This window comes from Meriones unguiculatus, chromosome 14, assembly GCF_030254825.1.
Source record: "Meriones unguiculatus strain TT.TT164.6M chromosome 14, Bangor_MerUng_6.1, whole genome shotgun sequence".
Classification (NCBI taxonomy): domain Eukaryota; kingdom Metazoa; phylum Chordata; class Mammalia; order Rodentia; family Muridae; genus Meriones; species Meriones unguiculatus.
Genome location: NC_083361.1, coordinates 40,322,955 through 40,340,013, shown reverse-complemented (window position 1 = coordinate 40,340,013; position 17,059 = coordinate 40,322,955). Strand labels below are relative to the sequence as shown.

The 17,059-nt window shown below is 41.8% G+C and overlaps 1 pseudogene; it reads right to left on the bottom strand.

The window, feature by feature from the left end:
- Positions 1–2,078: 2,078 nt before the first annotated feature.
- On the bottom strand, positions 2,079–6,239 carry LOC110561297 (E3 ubiquitin-protein ligase Rnf220-like; annotated as a pseudogene).
- Positions 6,240–17,059: the final 10,820 nt, after the last annotated feature.

Sequence of the window (17,059 nt, the reverse complement as noted above, 5' to 3'; positions counted from 1 at the left end):
TATTTTTAAGTTAATTATAGTTTATTCACTTTGTATCCCAGCTGTAGTCCCCTCCCTCATTCCCTTCCAATTCCACCCTGCCTCCCTCACCTCCTCCCATGACCCTCCCCAAGTCTACTGATAGGAGAGGTCCTCCTTCCCTTCCATCTGACCCTGGTCTGTCAGATTTTATCAGGAATGGCTGCATTGTCTTCTTCTGTGGACTGGTAAGGCTGCCCACCCCCACCCCCTCAGGTGGAGGTGATCAAAGAGCCATCACTGAGTTCTTGTCAGAGACAGTCCCAGTTACAATTACTAGGGAACACGCTTGGACATTGAGCTGCCATGGGCTACATATGAGCAGGGATTCTAGGTTATCTCCATGAATGGTCCTTTCTTTGGAGTATCAGTCTCAGAAAAGACCTCTGTGTCCAGATTTTTTGGTTCTGTTGCTCTCCTTGTGGAGTTCCTATTTCCTCTGGGCTTTCCTCTCTCCCACTTCTTTCATAAGATTCCCTGCACTCTGCCCAAAATTTGGCTATGATGCCCTGTGGAGTAGAATATTTCAGAGGCCTTCTGTCTTGTTCCCTGTTTTATCACTCTTCCGATGTCAGTCCCTTTTGCCTTTCTGAATGAGGATTGATCCTCTTACCCAGGGTCCTCCTTCTTAATTGCCTTCTTTAGGTGTACAGATTTTAGTATGATTATCTTATCTTATAGGTCTAGTATCCACTTATAAGTGAGTATATACCATGTGTGTCTTTCTGCTTCTGGGATATCTGACTTAGGATAATCTTTTCTAGTTCCCACCATTTGAATTTAAATTTCATGATTTTCTTTGTTTTTAATTGTGGAGTAGTATTCCATTGTGCAAATGTACCACAATTTCTGTATCCATTCCTCAACTGAGGGACATCTGAGTTGTTTCCAGGTTCTGGCTATTACAAATAAAGCTGCTATGAACATGGTTGAGCAAATGTCCTTATTGTATATTTGAGCATCTTTTGGATATATGTCTAGGAGTGGTATGGCTGGATCTTGAGGTAACACTATTCCTAATTGTCTGAGAAAGCGCCAGCTTGATTTCCAAAGTGATTGTATAAGTTCACATTCCCACCAGCAATGGAGGAGGGTTCCCCTTTCTCCACATCCTCTCCAGCATGTATTGTCATTTGAGTTCTTGATCTTAGCCATTCTGAGGGGTGTAAGGTGGAATTGCAGAGTCATTTCTATTTGCATTTCCCTGATGACTAAGGATGTGGAGTATTTCTTTAAGTGTTTCTTTGCCATTCGATATTCTGCTATTGAGAATTCTGTTTAGCTCTGTATCCCATTTTTTAATTGGAATGCTTGATTTGTTGCTGTTTAACTTCCTGAGTTCTTTATATATTCTGGATATTAGCTCTCTCTCGGACATAGGGCTGGTGAAGATCCTTCCCAATCTGTAGGCTATCGTTCTGTTCTGATGACAGTGTCCTTTGCTTTACAGAAGCTTTTCAGTTTCATAAGGACCTATTTATTGATTGTTAATCTTAGAGCCTGTGCTGTTGGTGTTCTGTTCAGGAAGTTGTCTCCTGTGCCAAAGAGTTTGAGGTTATTCCCCACTTTTTCTTCTAACCGATTTAGTGTGTCTGATTTTATGTTGAGGCCTTTGATCCACTTGGACTTTAGTTTTGTGCAGGGTGATAAGTATGGATCTATTTGCATTTTTCTACATGGAGACATCAAGTTAGACCAGCACCATTTGTTGAAGATGCTATCTTAAAAAAAGGAGAAAATCATACAACCAAAGGGGAGGTGGTCGAGGGCAAATTGTCCCATTTATACACAACATTGTAAACATACACAGTCTGTATTAAATGTGCTTCAGTCTGGTGTTTGCATGTCTGTCAGCCAGTCTAGGGGATAGATCTCAAGAGTTTTGCCCTTCTACTCCTCAACCCAACTTCCTGCCCCACTGTGGAACCAGAGCCAAAAGACGAATGGTCCCCAAGTTCAGAAGGAGCAAGCAGGGAGGGATGTTCTCTGTTTATGTATGCACATGTATGTACACAGGGAACCTGTGTGCAAGTGTGTCCAAAGGGAGAGGGGAGCCATAGTCACAGAGGCTGGGGCAGATGAAGTTGCTTGATGCAAGGCCTGTCTGGACGACTACCTGACAGGTAGATCCTCCGCAGGTTTCCAGGTGCTGTGATGGCGTTGCACTGAATGCAGAGCTTCTTGGGACCCAGAGACCGCAGCTAGCACTCTTCGCAGTACACATGCCAACGCTGGATCAATGTCAGGGGCATCACGAGTCCATGTGGATGAGACATTTGTATCATTTGCCCCTCCAACCTCTCTCCTCCCCCTGACAAAGCTGTGGTTCAAGCTTCCTAACTCAAGCCTACAGGGCCCCAAATGTAGTTACAGCTGAACCTTCAGTATTTTTTTCTCAATGTCACTGTTCTTGTCTTCTTGCTTGCCGCCTTTACCACTGCTGGTGGATGGCATCTCATGACTGGCTCATTTAGAGAACTCAGGTGTGATGTGGATGCTGGGGGCAGGGGTGGGGGAGCTGCCATTTAGGACTGCACCTCAGAGTGCCTCTCCCTCCTTGGCTTCACCAGGGTCTTCTATGCAAGGGAGCACATAGGCCCCTGTGTATTGTGATTTCTGGTATTTCAGAGTGTCAACTCCATCCACATCCAGGTCAGCATCACTGTCTGGATTCTCTTTGCCACGACACATGATGAAGTCAGAGCCTTGGAAGCCACCTTCCAGGATTGTGGTGGCCAATATAAATTGTGGCCCACACTGTTTATACTCCTCAAAGCAGTTGCTGTTCCTGTGTTTGACATTCACTTCATCACCCTCAGACATGCCGGAACCTTCTCTCTTAAAATGGCAATGCTCCACATTCCTACTCATTTTCTGCTCTGATCCTGCCAGTGGACGGTTGCCTTTCATCTTGTTTCCTATGTTTCATTTTCCCAATCTGAGCATTCAGTCAGGTTTGCTGGTTGGTAGGAAGGTCTAATTCCTCCCTCCCACTGTCCCCCTACACCCCGCCACTCCTGACCTTCAGCAAAGCCACTGGAGCTGTTTTAACTGGACCCTCAAGGCCACTGGAAGGTGGTGCCCTAAGCCCAGCCTATGGTCCTGTGGACCATGCAGCAGCAGCAGCCATGCTGGCTCTGATCATGTGATCTTGTCTCTGACTATTTTGCCTGCTTTTGGGACCCTTTTCTTCCTACTAGGTTGCCTTGTCCAGGTCCAACCTTGTTATGAGCATACGTGCCTAGTCTTATTGCATCTTGTTATGCCACATTTGGTTGATCTCCCTGTGAGACTGCTCTTTTCTGAAGGAAAATGGAGGAGGAGTGGATCTAGGGGTGAGAGGACATGGGGAGGAGACTTGGAAGAGAAGAGAAAAGGGAAACTGCTGTTGGGATGTAACATATGGGGGAGGGAGAGTTAGGTTGCATGTTTTCTCTATGAAAGTCTTCCTTTGCTAATAAAACTTAATTTTAACTAAGAAACCGTGGGGTTCTCTTCCTTCTGTGCCTTTTATTTCCTTTGTACAAATAAACAGCAAGCTAATACTTAATAAGAATTTGCTATGTGATTGAGTATGATGCTCACATTTACTTCTGGCCACAACTTTATGTCTTATAGCTCATACTTATTCACATTTCCAACAGGCTACAACTGATCCTTAAAGAAGCTGGAGAGTCTTACTTTGTAGTCCAAGCTCTTAATCATGGTAGGTCACTCCTCTTTAATACACAGAAGCTGGTTTTTAGTGTTTCTTTTTCAGCTTCTTGAAAAATACTGCTTCCTCAAGATCCAGCTATACCACTCCTAGGCATATATCCAAAAGATTCTCAAATACACAACAAGGACATTTACTCAACCATGTTTATAGCAGCTTTATTTGTAATAGCCAGAACCTGGAAACAACCCAGATGTCCATCAATAGAGAAATGGATACAGAAATTGTGCTACTTTTACACAATGGAATACTACTCAGCAATTAAAAAGAAGGAAATCATGAAATTTGCAGGCAAATGGTGGGGCCTCGAAAAGATCATCCTGAGTGAGCTATCCCAGAAGTAGAAAGACACATAAGGTATATACTCACTTATAAGTGGATACTAGACCTATAAGATAGGATAAACATAGTAAAATCTGTACACCTAAAGAAGATAAACAAGAAAGAAGGTAAGATGATCGATACTCACTTAGAAAGACAAATGGGATGGACATTGGAAGTAGGAGAAAACAAGTAACAGGATAGGAGCTTACCACAGAAGTCCTCTGAAAGACTCTACTTAGCAGTGTATCAAAGCAGATGCTGAGACTCATAACCAAACCTTCAGCAGAGTGCAGAGAATCATACGAAAGAAGGGGGAGTTAGTAAGACCTGGAGAGAACAGGAGCTCCACAAGGACCAAATATATCAGGGCACAGGGGTCTTTTATGAGAATGTTTCTCCAACCAAGGACCATGTATGGATATAACCTCGAACCCCTCCTCGGATGTAGCCCATAGTAGCTCAGTATCCAAGTGGGTATCCTAGTAAGGGGAACAGGGCCTATTTCTGACATGAACTCAATGGCTGGCTCTTTGACCTCTCCCAACCCCAGAGGGAGGAGCAGCCTTGCTAGGCCACAGAGGAGGACATGGAAGCCAGTCCTGAAGATACCTGATAAGCTAGGGTCAGATGGAAGGAGAAGAGGTCCTCCCCTATCAGAAGACTTGGAAAGGGGCAGGGAGAAGAAGAGGGAGGGAAGGTGGAATTAGGAGGGAATGAGAGAGGGAGCTACAGCTGGGATACAAAGTAAATAACCTGTGATTAATATAAAAAATAAAATTATTAACATATGTATAATGTAGCAAGAATACCTCTAGAACAGAATTATTCATTTTTTATTTCTTTTTCTTTTTTGCCACTTTTCTCTAGTTGGGGATATATCTACTATATTAGTGAAATTTTCACATTGTTACAAAAGATTTAAAAAATGCTATGGTAAGGAAGGAAAGGCTTCTTTTGTCTCACAGTTTGAAGATTCCACCCACCATGGTGGGAATGGCATATTGACAGGAGTGTGAGGTGGCTGGGCACACTATTCCATCATTCAGGAAGCAGAGATGCTTAGAATCTGGTACCCAACTTGCTTTCTCCTTTTTAAGCCTGGGACTCTGGCCTGTGAGTCTGTGATACTTGCATTGACAGTCTGTCTTCTGACCTCAGTTAAATCTTCCTGGAAACACCATAGACACCTTCAAAGGGTTGTCTTCTAGGTAACTCTGAATCCTTTACATGAGTAATGAAGACAGAGCATTATGTCTACCCCATGGACTTTACTTTTAAATTAAGAAAGATTTTCTATTTAAAATTTTTTTATTAAATATGTTTTTATTTTAATTTTTATTAATTACACTTTATTCACTTTGTATCCCCCTGTAAACCCCTTCCTTCTCCCCTCCCAGTCCCACCCTCGCTCCTCCTTCCCCCCCACATGCCCCTAGCCAAGTCCACTGATTGTGGAGGTCTTCCTCTCCTTCCTTCTGATCCTGGTCTATCAGGTCTCATCAGGAGTGAATGCATTGTATTCCTCTGTGTCCTGGTAAGGCTGCTCCCCCCTCATGGGGAGGTGATCAAAGAGCAGACCAATCAGTTCATGTCAGAGATAGTCAAAAGATACTCTTAATCCTATGTGGCCCTCCCACTCTTCAGTCTCTCTGAAAAGCTGAACATACTGGGTTATACTTTTTTCCTGAAAACTGAAGACTCCACAACAAAGTATCCTAAGGAATGTTCAAAGGTCTGCTGTCTTTTTAGAACTATGTTTACACAAGTTTGGAAGATGATGAATTTTTATCATAAAATTTCTCCCACCCTTTCTTATGATGACAAGAACTCTGAATTTCCAAGAAAGGATTTAATATAAAGTTTATTTAACCACTGAATTGCAGACCCCTTCTTGGGAGAAATTCATGGGATTTTATTACGAGAGAGTTGAGAAACTATTGGAATGATTTTTATTGGCAGTATAATGGCATGGTATAATTTACATTTTTAAAGAATTGCTCTGGCTTTTGAGCTTCTAGCCATGAAAAAGCAACAGGGACCAAATTTATGCCCTTGTCTTAAGCTGTGTACCTGGGATAAGAATTGGAAGAAATTCTGTACTTTGCAAAATAATCTCATAAAATGATGTGGAGTAAAGACAGCAGATGGAAGACAGCTGAGATGTTCTTACCTGTGAATTCATGCTCAAGAATTTTCAAATGAAGATTTTTTGACACAGGAATATGATAGCAGATGGACTTTTTAATATATGGACAAGGACATAGAACACAGATAATGGTAAATATGCCTGGAGAAATATAAAAACATAGTTCTGCATTTCTCTTTATTAGCAGTAACTATTTGACAGCACATGAAGTTTATAGTTGTGTATATAAGCATATATATAAGCATATGTATAAACTAGAAAGCAAATGGAGATAGTATAAGGTTCTTAGCTTACACATGAAGAGCTGTAAGCATATATGAAAATGTGAACTATAAACTCATTCAATGACTGAGTCAAAATATAAAACACAATAGACAGCAAGCCAGTAAACAGCTAACATGGAATCAATAATTACTAAATTCAGTTTAAATTTTTTTAATTCTTATTCTATGTGTATAACTATTTTGCCTGCATGCGTGTCTGGGCACCGCATGTGTGCCTGGTGATTACGGAAGCCAAAGAGGGCGTTGGATCCCCTGGCACTGGAGTGACACATAGTTGTGAGCCACCATGTGGTACTGAATTTGAACCTCTTTCCTCTAGGTACACAGTCAACACTCTTGATTGCTGAATTACTGCTCCAGCTTCATAAACTCAGTTTAGAAGGTAAGAAAAAGAGGCTATTTTAACAGTTTAAGACAGAAATGAATCCTGTGGTTAGCATAGTGTGGGAGATATTGGGAGACATGGCGTGGTTTAGTATCAAAGTAGACCTAAGAGATACCTGTGAATGTAAGGTGAAATGTAAGGAGTCAATAGGGTCTCCATGCTCCGGGGACAAAGCCATAGGAAAAGGGCTGCCTTTAAAGAGGAAAAAAAAAAGACCATTTTAAAGGTAAGATTATGAGATGAAATTTGGAAATGATGATATAAAATGTACAAGTAAAAATCTGGAACAGACCACATGGACTTTCAAGGCTGCCATTTGGCAGGGAGCCTGGCACTAGGGGTTTAACATAAATATTCCTTAGGAAGCTTGATGGTGTTCAATCAGAGGATTGACCTCATGCAGGAGCAAATTGATACCCTATGGCAAATCGCTCAACCTGGCTGTCAATGAAAGTATGCGGGACTTTGTGTCACTAGCATACAACATGAGAATTTTTCCTGTGCTGCAAATCTGTCTAAACAATTGTCGAGCTATATTTTAGGTAATTGGACTGGAGAATTCGATACTACGATGGAGCAGCTGAGAGGGGCCATTGTCACAGTAAATTCTACCAGAGTGGACGCAGGACTAGCCACAGGATTATCAACATGGATTGCTGCAGCCATGAATCATCTGAAGGAATGGGCGGGCATGGGAGTGTTAGCAGGCCTTCTGGTGTTGGTCTCCTTGGTTTGCCTGTGGTATATATGCAAGATTAGGGTCTCACAACAGTGTGATGCAGCCATGATCATTCAGGCCTTTACAGCCATTGAAGCAGGACATTCTCCCCAAGCATGGTTGGATACCATAAAAAGCTAAAATGATACGCTCAGGATGCGAGGCTAAGCACTGCACTCAGGGTCAGCCACTTTGGACCCAGAGAAGAGCATGTCTGATTGCATGCGGGTTGATGCCCCAGGTCCCGCCTCTGAGAAAAAGGTATCGGACGGGTCTGATGCTCTTTGGGTGGATGACACCTAAATGAACATCTGTACAAAGTCCCAATTTATTTCTAATATCAGAGATCAGACCTCTACTCTTGCCTGATGCGTCTAAAACAAACAGAGAGAACTGTAGAGAGCTGCGGAATGCCGTGCCTTAAAGATGGAGCTGGTTTCCGCCTTCCACCTTCCCGATGGTGAGTGCTCTCTGTCATGAACAATTCCACATTTGGCTAAGGCTGAGGATCTGGCTTGCTTCCATGTATGTGGACCTATCTGCATTGCCCCCGTGGCACGCCTGGGTTGGCTACCCAGAGGCTATTTAAGCTGTGGGCTGGCTTTCCCCAGGGTCCGAGGATTGTTCAATGTTCCCGAATAAACTGCATTGAAAAAAAAAATGTGTTTCACAGACAGTATGAGATTTGGATCTAGAATGCATTCTTTTAATAAACTATGTAGAGACGAAAAAAAAAATAAAAAATAAAAAAATAAAAAAAAATAAAATGTTTAGCTGGAGTTTTTTTTAATAAGGCAGAAATTACTTTTTTCTTTTATGTATCAGAGATATGGTTATATTTATGAAGCTATTCTGGTGATCTTGAGAATGTCATACCTGAATCAAAAGTAAAGACTGAAGTGTCATTTATGAAAGTTATTGCCAAAGGAAGGGGAGAGGCAGCCCAGTGGTAAAGGTGCTTGCCACCAAACCTAACAGCCTAAGTACAACCACAAGGAGCCACATGATGGAATGTGTCATCCAACTTCCATACTTTCACTCTGGGCTCCACACTTGCGCCACACCATGCTGCCCTCACGCACAGGCACACATACCATAATAAATAAATATATGTAATAAAGTTGCCCCCATAGGTGAAGCAAAACTAGAAATACCAAAGAGCAATGTAATGTGGATGAAGATGAGGCAAGAAAGATGAGGCAAGACAGATATATGAGATGATGTCATTGTCCTGGTTAGTGACAGATTAGATTTGTGACACTAGGGTAAGGAAACTCTACCTTGTGAATTTTATGTGTGAGCCACACAGAGCATGAAAAAATTTATCACACAAGTTGGTAGACTTGAACACGTGGACAGATGAGGGAGATGGGGGAAAAAAACATCAGAGTGCTGAGAATTGGAGTAGATATAAAAATCCGCTTGTATACAAAAGCTTTGCAGGGCTTATGGGACATAGAGGATACATGGATGAAACACCAGATGGATAAATACTGATAACTCTGAGAATTGATTTGTGTTTCTTCTTCAGGAAGCATCCATATAGATGGCTGAATCAGGCACCAGAAATGTTTGCATAACAAGACAAGGGAAAGACAAGTGACACAGTGAAGAATGAGGCTTAACCAATGGGTTTTTTTTTTTTTTAAGATATATTTATTTTATGGTTTTGGCGTCTTTGTCAAAGATCAGGTGTCCATCAGTGTGTGGGTTTATTTCTGGGTCCTCTGTTCGGTTCCATTGATCCACCATTCTGTTTCTATGCCAGTACCATGCAGTTTTTAAAACTGTTGCTCTATAGTACAACATAAGATCAGGGATGGAGATACCTCCAGAAGATCTTTTATTGTAGAGGATTGTTTTAGCAACTCTGGGTTTCTTGTTATTCCATATGAAGTTGAGAATTTTTCTTTCCAGGTCTGTAAAGAATTGTGTTGGTAATTTGATGGGAATTACATTGAATCTGTAAATTGCTTTTGGTAAGATGGCCATTTTTACTATGTTAATCCTGCCAAGCCATGAGCATGGGAGATCTTTCCATCTTCTGATATCTTCTTCTAATTCTTTCTTCAGAGACTTGAAATTTTTTTCATACAAGTCTTTGACTTCCTTGGTTAAGGTTACTCCGAGGTACCTTATGTCATTTGTGGCTATTGTGAAGGGTGTTGTTTTCCTAATTTCTTTCTCAGCCCTTTTGTCTTTTGTGTACAGGAGGGCTATTAATGTTTTTGAGTTAATTTTGTATCCGGCCACTTTGCTGAAGTTGTTTATCAGCTGTAGGAGTTCTCTGGTAGAGTTTTTGGGTCACTCACGTATACTGTCATATCATCTGCAAATAGTGATAATTTGACTTCTTCCTTTCCAATTTGTATCCCCTTGATCTCCTTCAACTGTCTTATTGCTCTAGCAAGGACTTCCAGAACTATGTTGAAGAGATATGGAGAGAGTGGGCAGCCTTGTCTTGTCCCTGATTTCAGTGGGATTGCTTTAAGTTTCTCTTCGTTCAGTTTGATGTTGGCTATAGGCTTGCTGTATATCGCCTTTACTATGTTTAGATATGTGCCTTGTATCCCTGATCTCTCCAATACTTTAAACATGAATGGATGTTGGATTTTGTCAAATGCTTTTTCAGCATCTAGGGAGATTATCATGCCAAAACCATACAATGGAAAAAAGATAGCATCTTCAACAAATGGTCCTGGTCCAACTGGATGTCTGCATGTAGAAAAATAAAAATAGATCCATACTTATCACCCTGCACAAAACTGAAGTCCAAGTGGATCAAAGACCTCAACATAAAACCTGACACATTAAATTGGCTAGAAGAAAAAGTGGGGAATACCCTATAACTCATTGGTACAGGAGAAAACTTCCTGAACAGAATACCAACAGCACAGGCTCTAAGAGCAACAATCAATAAATGGGACCTCATGAAACTGAAAAGCTTCTGCAAAGCAAAGGACACCATCATCAAAACAAAGCGACTGCCTACAGATTGGGAAAGAATCTTCACCAACCCTTTATATGACAGAGGACTCATATCCAGTATATATAAAGAACTAAAGAAGCTGAAGAGCAGTAAACCAAGTAATCCACTTAAAAAATGGGGAACAGAGCTAAACAGAGAATTCTCTGTAGAGGAATACCGAATGGCAGAGAAGCACTTAAAGAAATGCTCAACCTTGGGCTGGAGAGATGGCTCAGCCGTTAAAGGCTAGGCTCACAACCATAAATATAAGAAATGCTCAACCTCATTAGCCATTAGGGAAATGTAAATCAAAACAACCCTGAGATTTCACCTTACACCCATGAGAATGGCCAAGATAAAAAACTCAAGTGACAACACATGCTGGAGGGGTTGTGGAGAAAGGGGAACCCTTCTCCACTGCTGGTGGGAATGTAAACTTGTACAACCACTCTGGAAATCAATCTGGCACTTTCTCAGACAACTAGGAATAGCGCTTTGCCAAGATCCAGCCATATCACTCCTAGGCATATATCCAAAAGAGGCTCAAGTACACAAAAAGGACATTTACTCAACCATGTTTGTAGCAGCTTTATTTGTAATAGCCAGAAGCTGGAAACAGCCCAGATGCCCCTCAACTGAAGAATGGATGCAGAAATTGTGGTACATCTAGACAATGGAATATTACTCAGCAATGAAAAATAAGGAAATCATGAAATTTGCAGGTAAATGGTGGGACCTGGAAAGGATCATCCTGAGTGAGCTGTCCCAGAAGCAAAAAGACACACACGGTATATACTCGCTCATATAAACATACAACATAGGACAAACCCACTAAAATCTGTGCATCTAAAGAAACTAAGCAAGAGAGAGGACCCTAACTAAAATGTCCAATCCCTATCCTGAAAGGCAAAGAGGATGGACATCAGAAGAAGAAAACAGGAAACAACCTAGGAACCTTCTACAGAGGGCTTCTGAAAGCCAGAAGAAGAAAACAGGAAACAAAATAGGAACCTGCCTCAGAGGGCCTCTGAAAGCCTCTGCCCTGCAGACTATCAAAGTAGATGCTGAGCCTGATGGCCAACTGTTGGGCAAAGTGAATGGAATTTTATGTAAGAAGTGGGAAATAGTAAGAGCTGGAGAGGACAGGGTCTCCACAAGGAGAGTAACAGATCAAGAAAATTTGAAAACAGGGAACTTCCCAGAGACTCATATTCCAACCAAGGACTATTCATGGAGATAACCTAGAACCCCTGCACAGATGTAGCCCATGGCAGTTTAGTGTCCAAGTGGGTTACATAGTAATGGGAAGAGGGTCTACCTCTGACATAATCTGATTGGCCTGCTCTTTGACCACCTCCCCCTGAGGGAGGAGCAGTCTTACTATGCCACAGTAAAGGACAATGCAGCCACTTTTGATGAGAATTGATAGACTAAGATCAGAAGGAAAGAGGGAAGAACCTCCCTTATCAGTGGACTTGGGGAGTGGCATGCATGCAGAAAGGGGAGGGAGGGTGGGATCGGGAGGGGAGAAGGGAGGGGATTATGGGGGGATACAAAATGAATAAAGTGTAATTAATAAAAAATTAAAAAAGAAAAAAGATATATTTAATTTTTATTTTTATTAATTACACTTTATTCACTTTGTATCCCACCTGTAGCTCCATCCCTCTTCCCCTCCCAATCCCACCCTCCCTCCATATTCTCCACCCATGTTCCTCCCCCAGCCCACTGTTAGAGGAGGTCCTCCTCCCCTTCCATCTGATCTTAGTCTTACTCCTAATTTCGTTGTTTTTTCAGGAAGTGAGCACAAGTAGGGAATCCTTTGTTGGATACAAGCAAGTCAACATGGGATTAAGGAAACTCTGCCAATGTAAATCCATTATTATGACCAGAAGAAATTGAAAGAACACAATTGTAGTGAGCAAGCACCAGGGTTAGACATAGGAGTGACTTTTGAGATCTTCCTCTGGGAATCTGCAAGTTCGATGATGTTTTGAGAGAGCTCAGGTTTCTCACTTGTGTTTCTATCTTTTTATTCTAGCCTGAGTTCAGCACAACCTCATCTGTCTTTCCAGTTCAGGAAGGCTTTATTCTCTGGCATTTTGTTTGTCACCTGGTTTTCCTGTTCACTTGCTGTAAAAGCAGGGCAAAGACTGAAAACAGGCAATGATTCATCTTTATTCCTCTGACCACCAGACTGCATTTGTTGATTTAGCTCAGGAGAAGCACCTCCTTCTAAGAACAGATTTCATGGCTGGCCTTGTTGGCAGGTTCAGAAATCCAGATGGCTGCCTGTGGCCCAACATTTACCATGGCAGGCATAGACCCAGGTTCTTATGATGGGAATGTCTTAAGCTCAAGTTGTAATTAGCAAGGACATTGGTCCTGAATCTGAGGTTCCTAAGCAACAGATAAATAGCTAATTAAAATGCTGCTGGCTGCATGTCTTGCCCACCATTGTCACCATGGTGCTTGTTACAGAGGCTCTGGGCTCTACATGTCCATCTGCTAAAATGGCAAAATGCCCTCTTGCTTTATATTTGGAATATTGCCCATGGCCAAGGTTTCCAGGCCGTGACAGATGCATGCAAAGCAACTTGAGTGCTGGATCTTTTCTAGTGATGTCACCCATGGCAGCCACCAACCTTGCAGGACAAGATGTACACCTGTTGAATGTCATCTGTCAGACAACATGACTATTTGGAATGGGATTAAAGGAAGACAGCTGCTGTGAAGACAGACTGTGCCATATGTTAAACTTGCAGTGTCAAAATCTCCAAAACCTTTGATGAGAGAAGAGTTTTTTGCCAGAGGGCACAAGGAGAGTTCAGGACTTTAAGAAGAGCCAACTGATTAAGAAACCTCAGGCATACATGGATAGATAGCAGCATAGCAGGCATCACTGAAAACTTTTCCCACTTGACCAATATGCAGGAAGCATAAGGAAATAAGGTCAAGAGAAAGCTCTGTAGTGAGTTCTCTAACCTTTATCATACAAGAAGAGAGGGTCTGAACCTTATTCTTGTGCCTGAAACCTATAAGCAGTCTTTTCCTACACCTTGAATCTAGCTACCTGGTACTCAGACAAGCACATTCATGTCCACAGCTTGTGTGTCTTCTGATTTTGGTGTAACCTATAGGAAGGACCTGAGTGGGATTCAAGGATGAAGCATTTGTGGACATTCTCTACACATATGCATCCAGAATAGGAAGAGAAGGAAATCATTGGATCTTTAAATGAAATTGTTGTTAATTCTGCAATCTTTTTGAGGACATCAAACCCTCTAAATATCTTCAAAACACCACAGGTAGAGTCATCAAGAGGGATATATTGCAAAGTTAGTATTGACATAAGCACACAGCTTTATTCCTCATCTCACTCTGTGAGATATTGTCAGCCCTAACAGCATAAGATAATTGAAGTATAAATAAATAAATAAAGTATAAATAAAAGTCACTAGCATTACCGATCATCATAATCTAATATCACATGGTGATGCTATTAGTATGTTTTTACCCCTAGGTATATCTGCTATGCCTATACATAGTCACGAGGCTTGCTAGGAATAATGTCAATCAGATTGAGATAAGGTCCTTTTTACTTTTACCCTAATAAAGAAAAAAAATATTTTCAGGGCTCTAAGTGAAAGGAGACCTTCAGATTTTGTTTATGTGACTGCTGGTAAGGCAAGCTTCCAAATAGGAGTAACTGTTTTGCTCTTGGTCACAATTACAGAGCTGGTATCTGCCAAAGAATGTAGACATCAAATCTGCCAAATTTGTGGATGAAGCAACCGAGACCTGCCATTCTCTCAAGGCTACCATAAAAAGCTAAAATGTTACGCTCAGGATGCGAACCTAAGCACTGCACTCAGGGTCAGCCGCTTTCGACCCAGAGAAGAGCATGTCTGATTGCATGCGGGTTGATGCCCCAGGTCCCGCCTCTGAGAAAAAGGTATTGGACAGGTCTGATGCTCTTTGGGTGGATGACACCTAAATGAACATTGGTACAAAGTCCCAATTTATTTCTAATATCAGAGATCAGACTTCTACTCTTGCCTGATGCGTCTAAAACAAAAAGGGGGAACTGTAGAGAGCTGCGTAATGCCGTGCCTTAAAGATGGAGCTGGTTTCTGCCTTCCACCTTCCTGAAGGTGAGTGCTCTCTGTCACAAACAACTCCATATTTAGCTAAGGCTGAGGATCTGGCTTGCTTCCATGTATGTGGACCTATCTGCATTGCCCACGAGGCACGCTGGGGTTGGCTACCCAGAGGCTATTTTAAGCTGTGGGCTGGCTTTCCCTAGGGTCAGAAGATTGTTCAAGGTTCCTGAATAAACTGCATTGAGAAGACAAAAAAAAAAAAAAAAAAAAAAAAAAAGAATGTATTTCTGCACTCTGCCCAAAGGTTGCCCATAAGTCTCAGCATCTGCATTGATAGTCCTCTGTGTCAGGCTCCTGACTTGTTCCCTCTTTTCTCCTTCTTCTGATGTCCATCCTCTTTGCCTTTCTGAATAGGAATTGAGCATTTTAGCCAGAGTCTTCTCTCTTGATTAGTTTCTTTAGGTGTGCAGATTTTAGTAGGTTTATCCTATGTTGTATGTCTATACGAGTGAGTATATACCATGTGTGTCTTTCTGCTTCTGGGATAGCTCACTCAGGATGATCTTTTCCAGGTCCCACCATTTACCTGCAAATTTCATGATTTCCTTGTTTTTCATTGCTGAATAATATTCCATTGTATAGATGTACCACAATTTCTGTATCCATGAAGTGGGAAACAGTAAGATCTGGAGAGGACAGGAACTCCACAAGGAGAGCAACAGAACCAAAAATTCTGAGCACTTTCCTGAGACTGATACTCCAACCAAGGACTATGCATGGAGATAACCTACGACCCCTGCACAGATAGATGTAGCCCATGGCAGTTCAGTATCCAAGTGGGTTCCATTGTAATAGGAACAAGGACTGTCTCTGATATTAACTGATTGGCCTGCTCTTTAATTACCTCCCCCTGAGGGGGTAGCAGCCTTACCAGGCCACAGAAGAAGACAATGCAGCCACTCCTGATGAGACCTAATTGACTAGGATCAGAAGGAAGGAAAAGAAGACCTCCCCTATCAGCGGACTTGAGGAGGGGCATGCATGCAGAGGGTGGAAGAAGGGAGGGATTGGGACCGGAGGAGGGAGGGAACCAGAGGGGGGATACAAAGTGAATAAAGTGTTATTAATAAAGAATTAAAAAAATAAAAAAGGATGTATTTCTGGTGAAATTAATAATCTCTAGGCACATACCCCTCCAAGACAAAGGTTAATATCCTTGCACATTTAATACATACACAAATATTTTTTAGAAAGATATTAATCAAATAAGCAAAAGCTTTGTCCTTGGGAGAGCTCAGACATCCCTCCAGGACACAGATGTATTCTACAGTCACCTGGACCTGTCACATTTTGAACACTTCCTTATCAGATGAACAGGCTGTGATTGGGACTTTTTAAATTTTTGAAGCTAGGGTTGAAGCAGAACCAAATTAAATGATGGATGCCAGAGAGATGGTACTCTGGGAGATCAGTGGCACCGGTTTCATGGATTCTCTGGTATTGCATTAGTATCTCATTAGTTTTTGTTTCTGTTAGTGGATCAGAAATGGTAATTTTCCCAGTCATGCTTTTCCACTGAGAAGTTTATATTTCTCTTCTCTGGAAGTGTGACCAGTCAACTCAGCATCTCCCAGGCCTTCTGAATACCTGCCTCGATGACCAAGTATACACATTTTCTCAATGATTAATGAATGTACTTTAACGAGATAGCTTTATTTACTAATGGGTAAGTCTTTTAATTGAGCTCAGATAAATGTGCCTTTCAAGGTTTTCTTTGTCATTTCCCGAGGCATTGAAACATCCCTATAACTGATAATTACCAGGAGCAAAAGTACCTCATTCATTCAAGACGAATATCGTTTTGGAAAACAAGAACTGATTGTGGGTGATGCTTCCTGACCTGGTACTGCTGTACAGAGATTAGGCTGACTGGAGAAGATGGAGCCCGAGGCCATCCTATTCTCCCTCTTAGGAGGTAAGTATCCTACCAGAGACCCATGTTCATTTCCTTTCTGTGTCATGTTACCTCCTCTTCTACATCTAGATTACACATGTTTAATTTCACACATGTATAGTATTATAGTGCATGCATGCTGACAGATGTGTGGGTACACCTGTGTGGTAAGATGATTGTGTGTGCATGTGGACATGCATGTTGAGTTGACATTGGGAGTCTTTTCTTGATTGATCCCCACCTTCTTCACTGAGGTTGGCATCTTTCAGCTGCACTTAGAAATTGCCAGTATGGGCTGCTCCAGCTAATCAGTTTGTTCCAGGAATCCCTGATATCTGCCTCTCATGTGCTAGAATTATAGATGAGTTTCCATGTCTCTCAGCCTTGTTCTGTGGATTCAAGCTCTTGTCCTCATGCTTGTGTGGCAAGTGCTTTATTAAATGA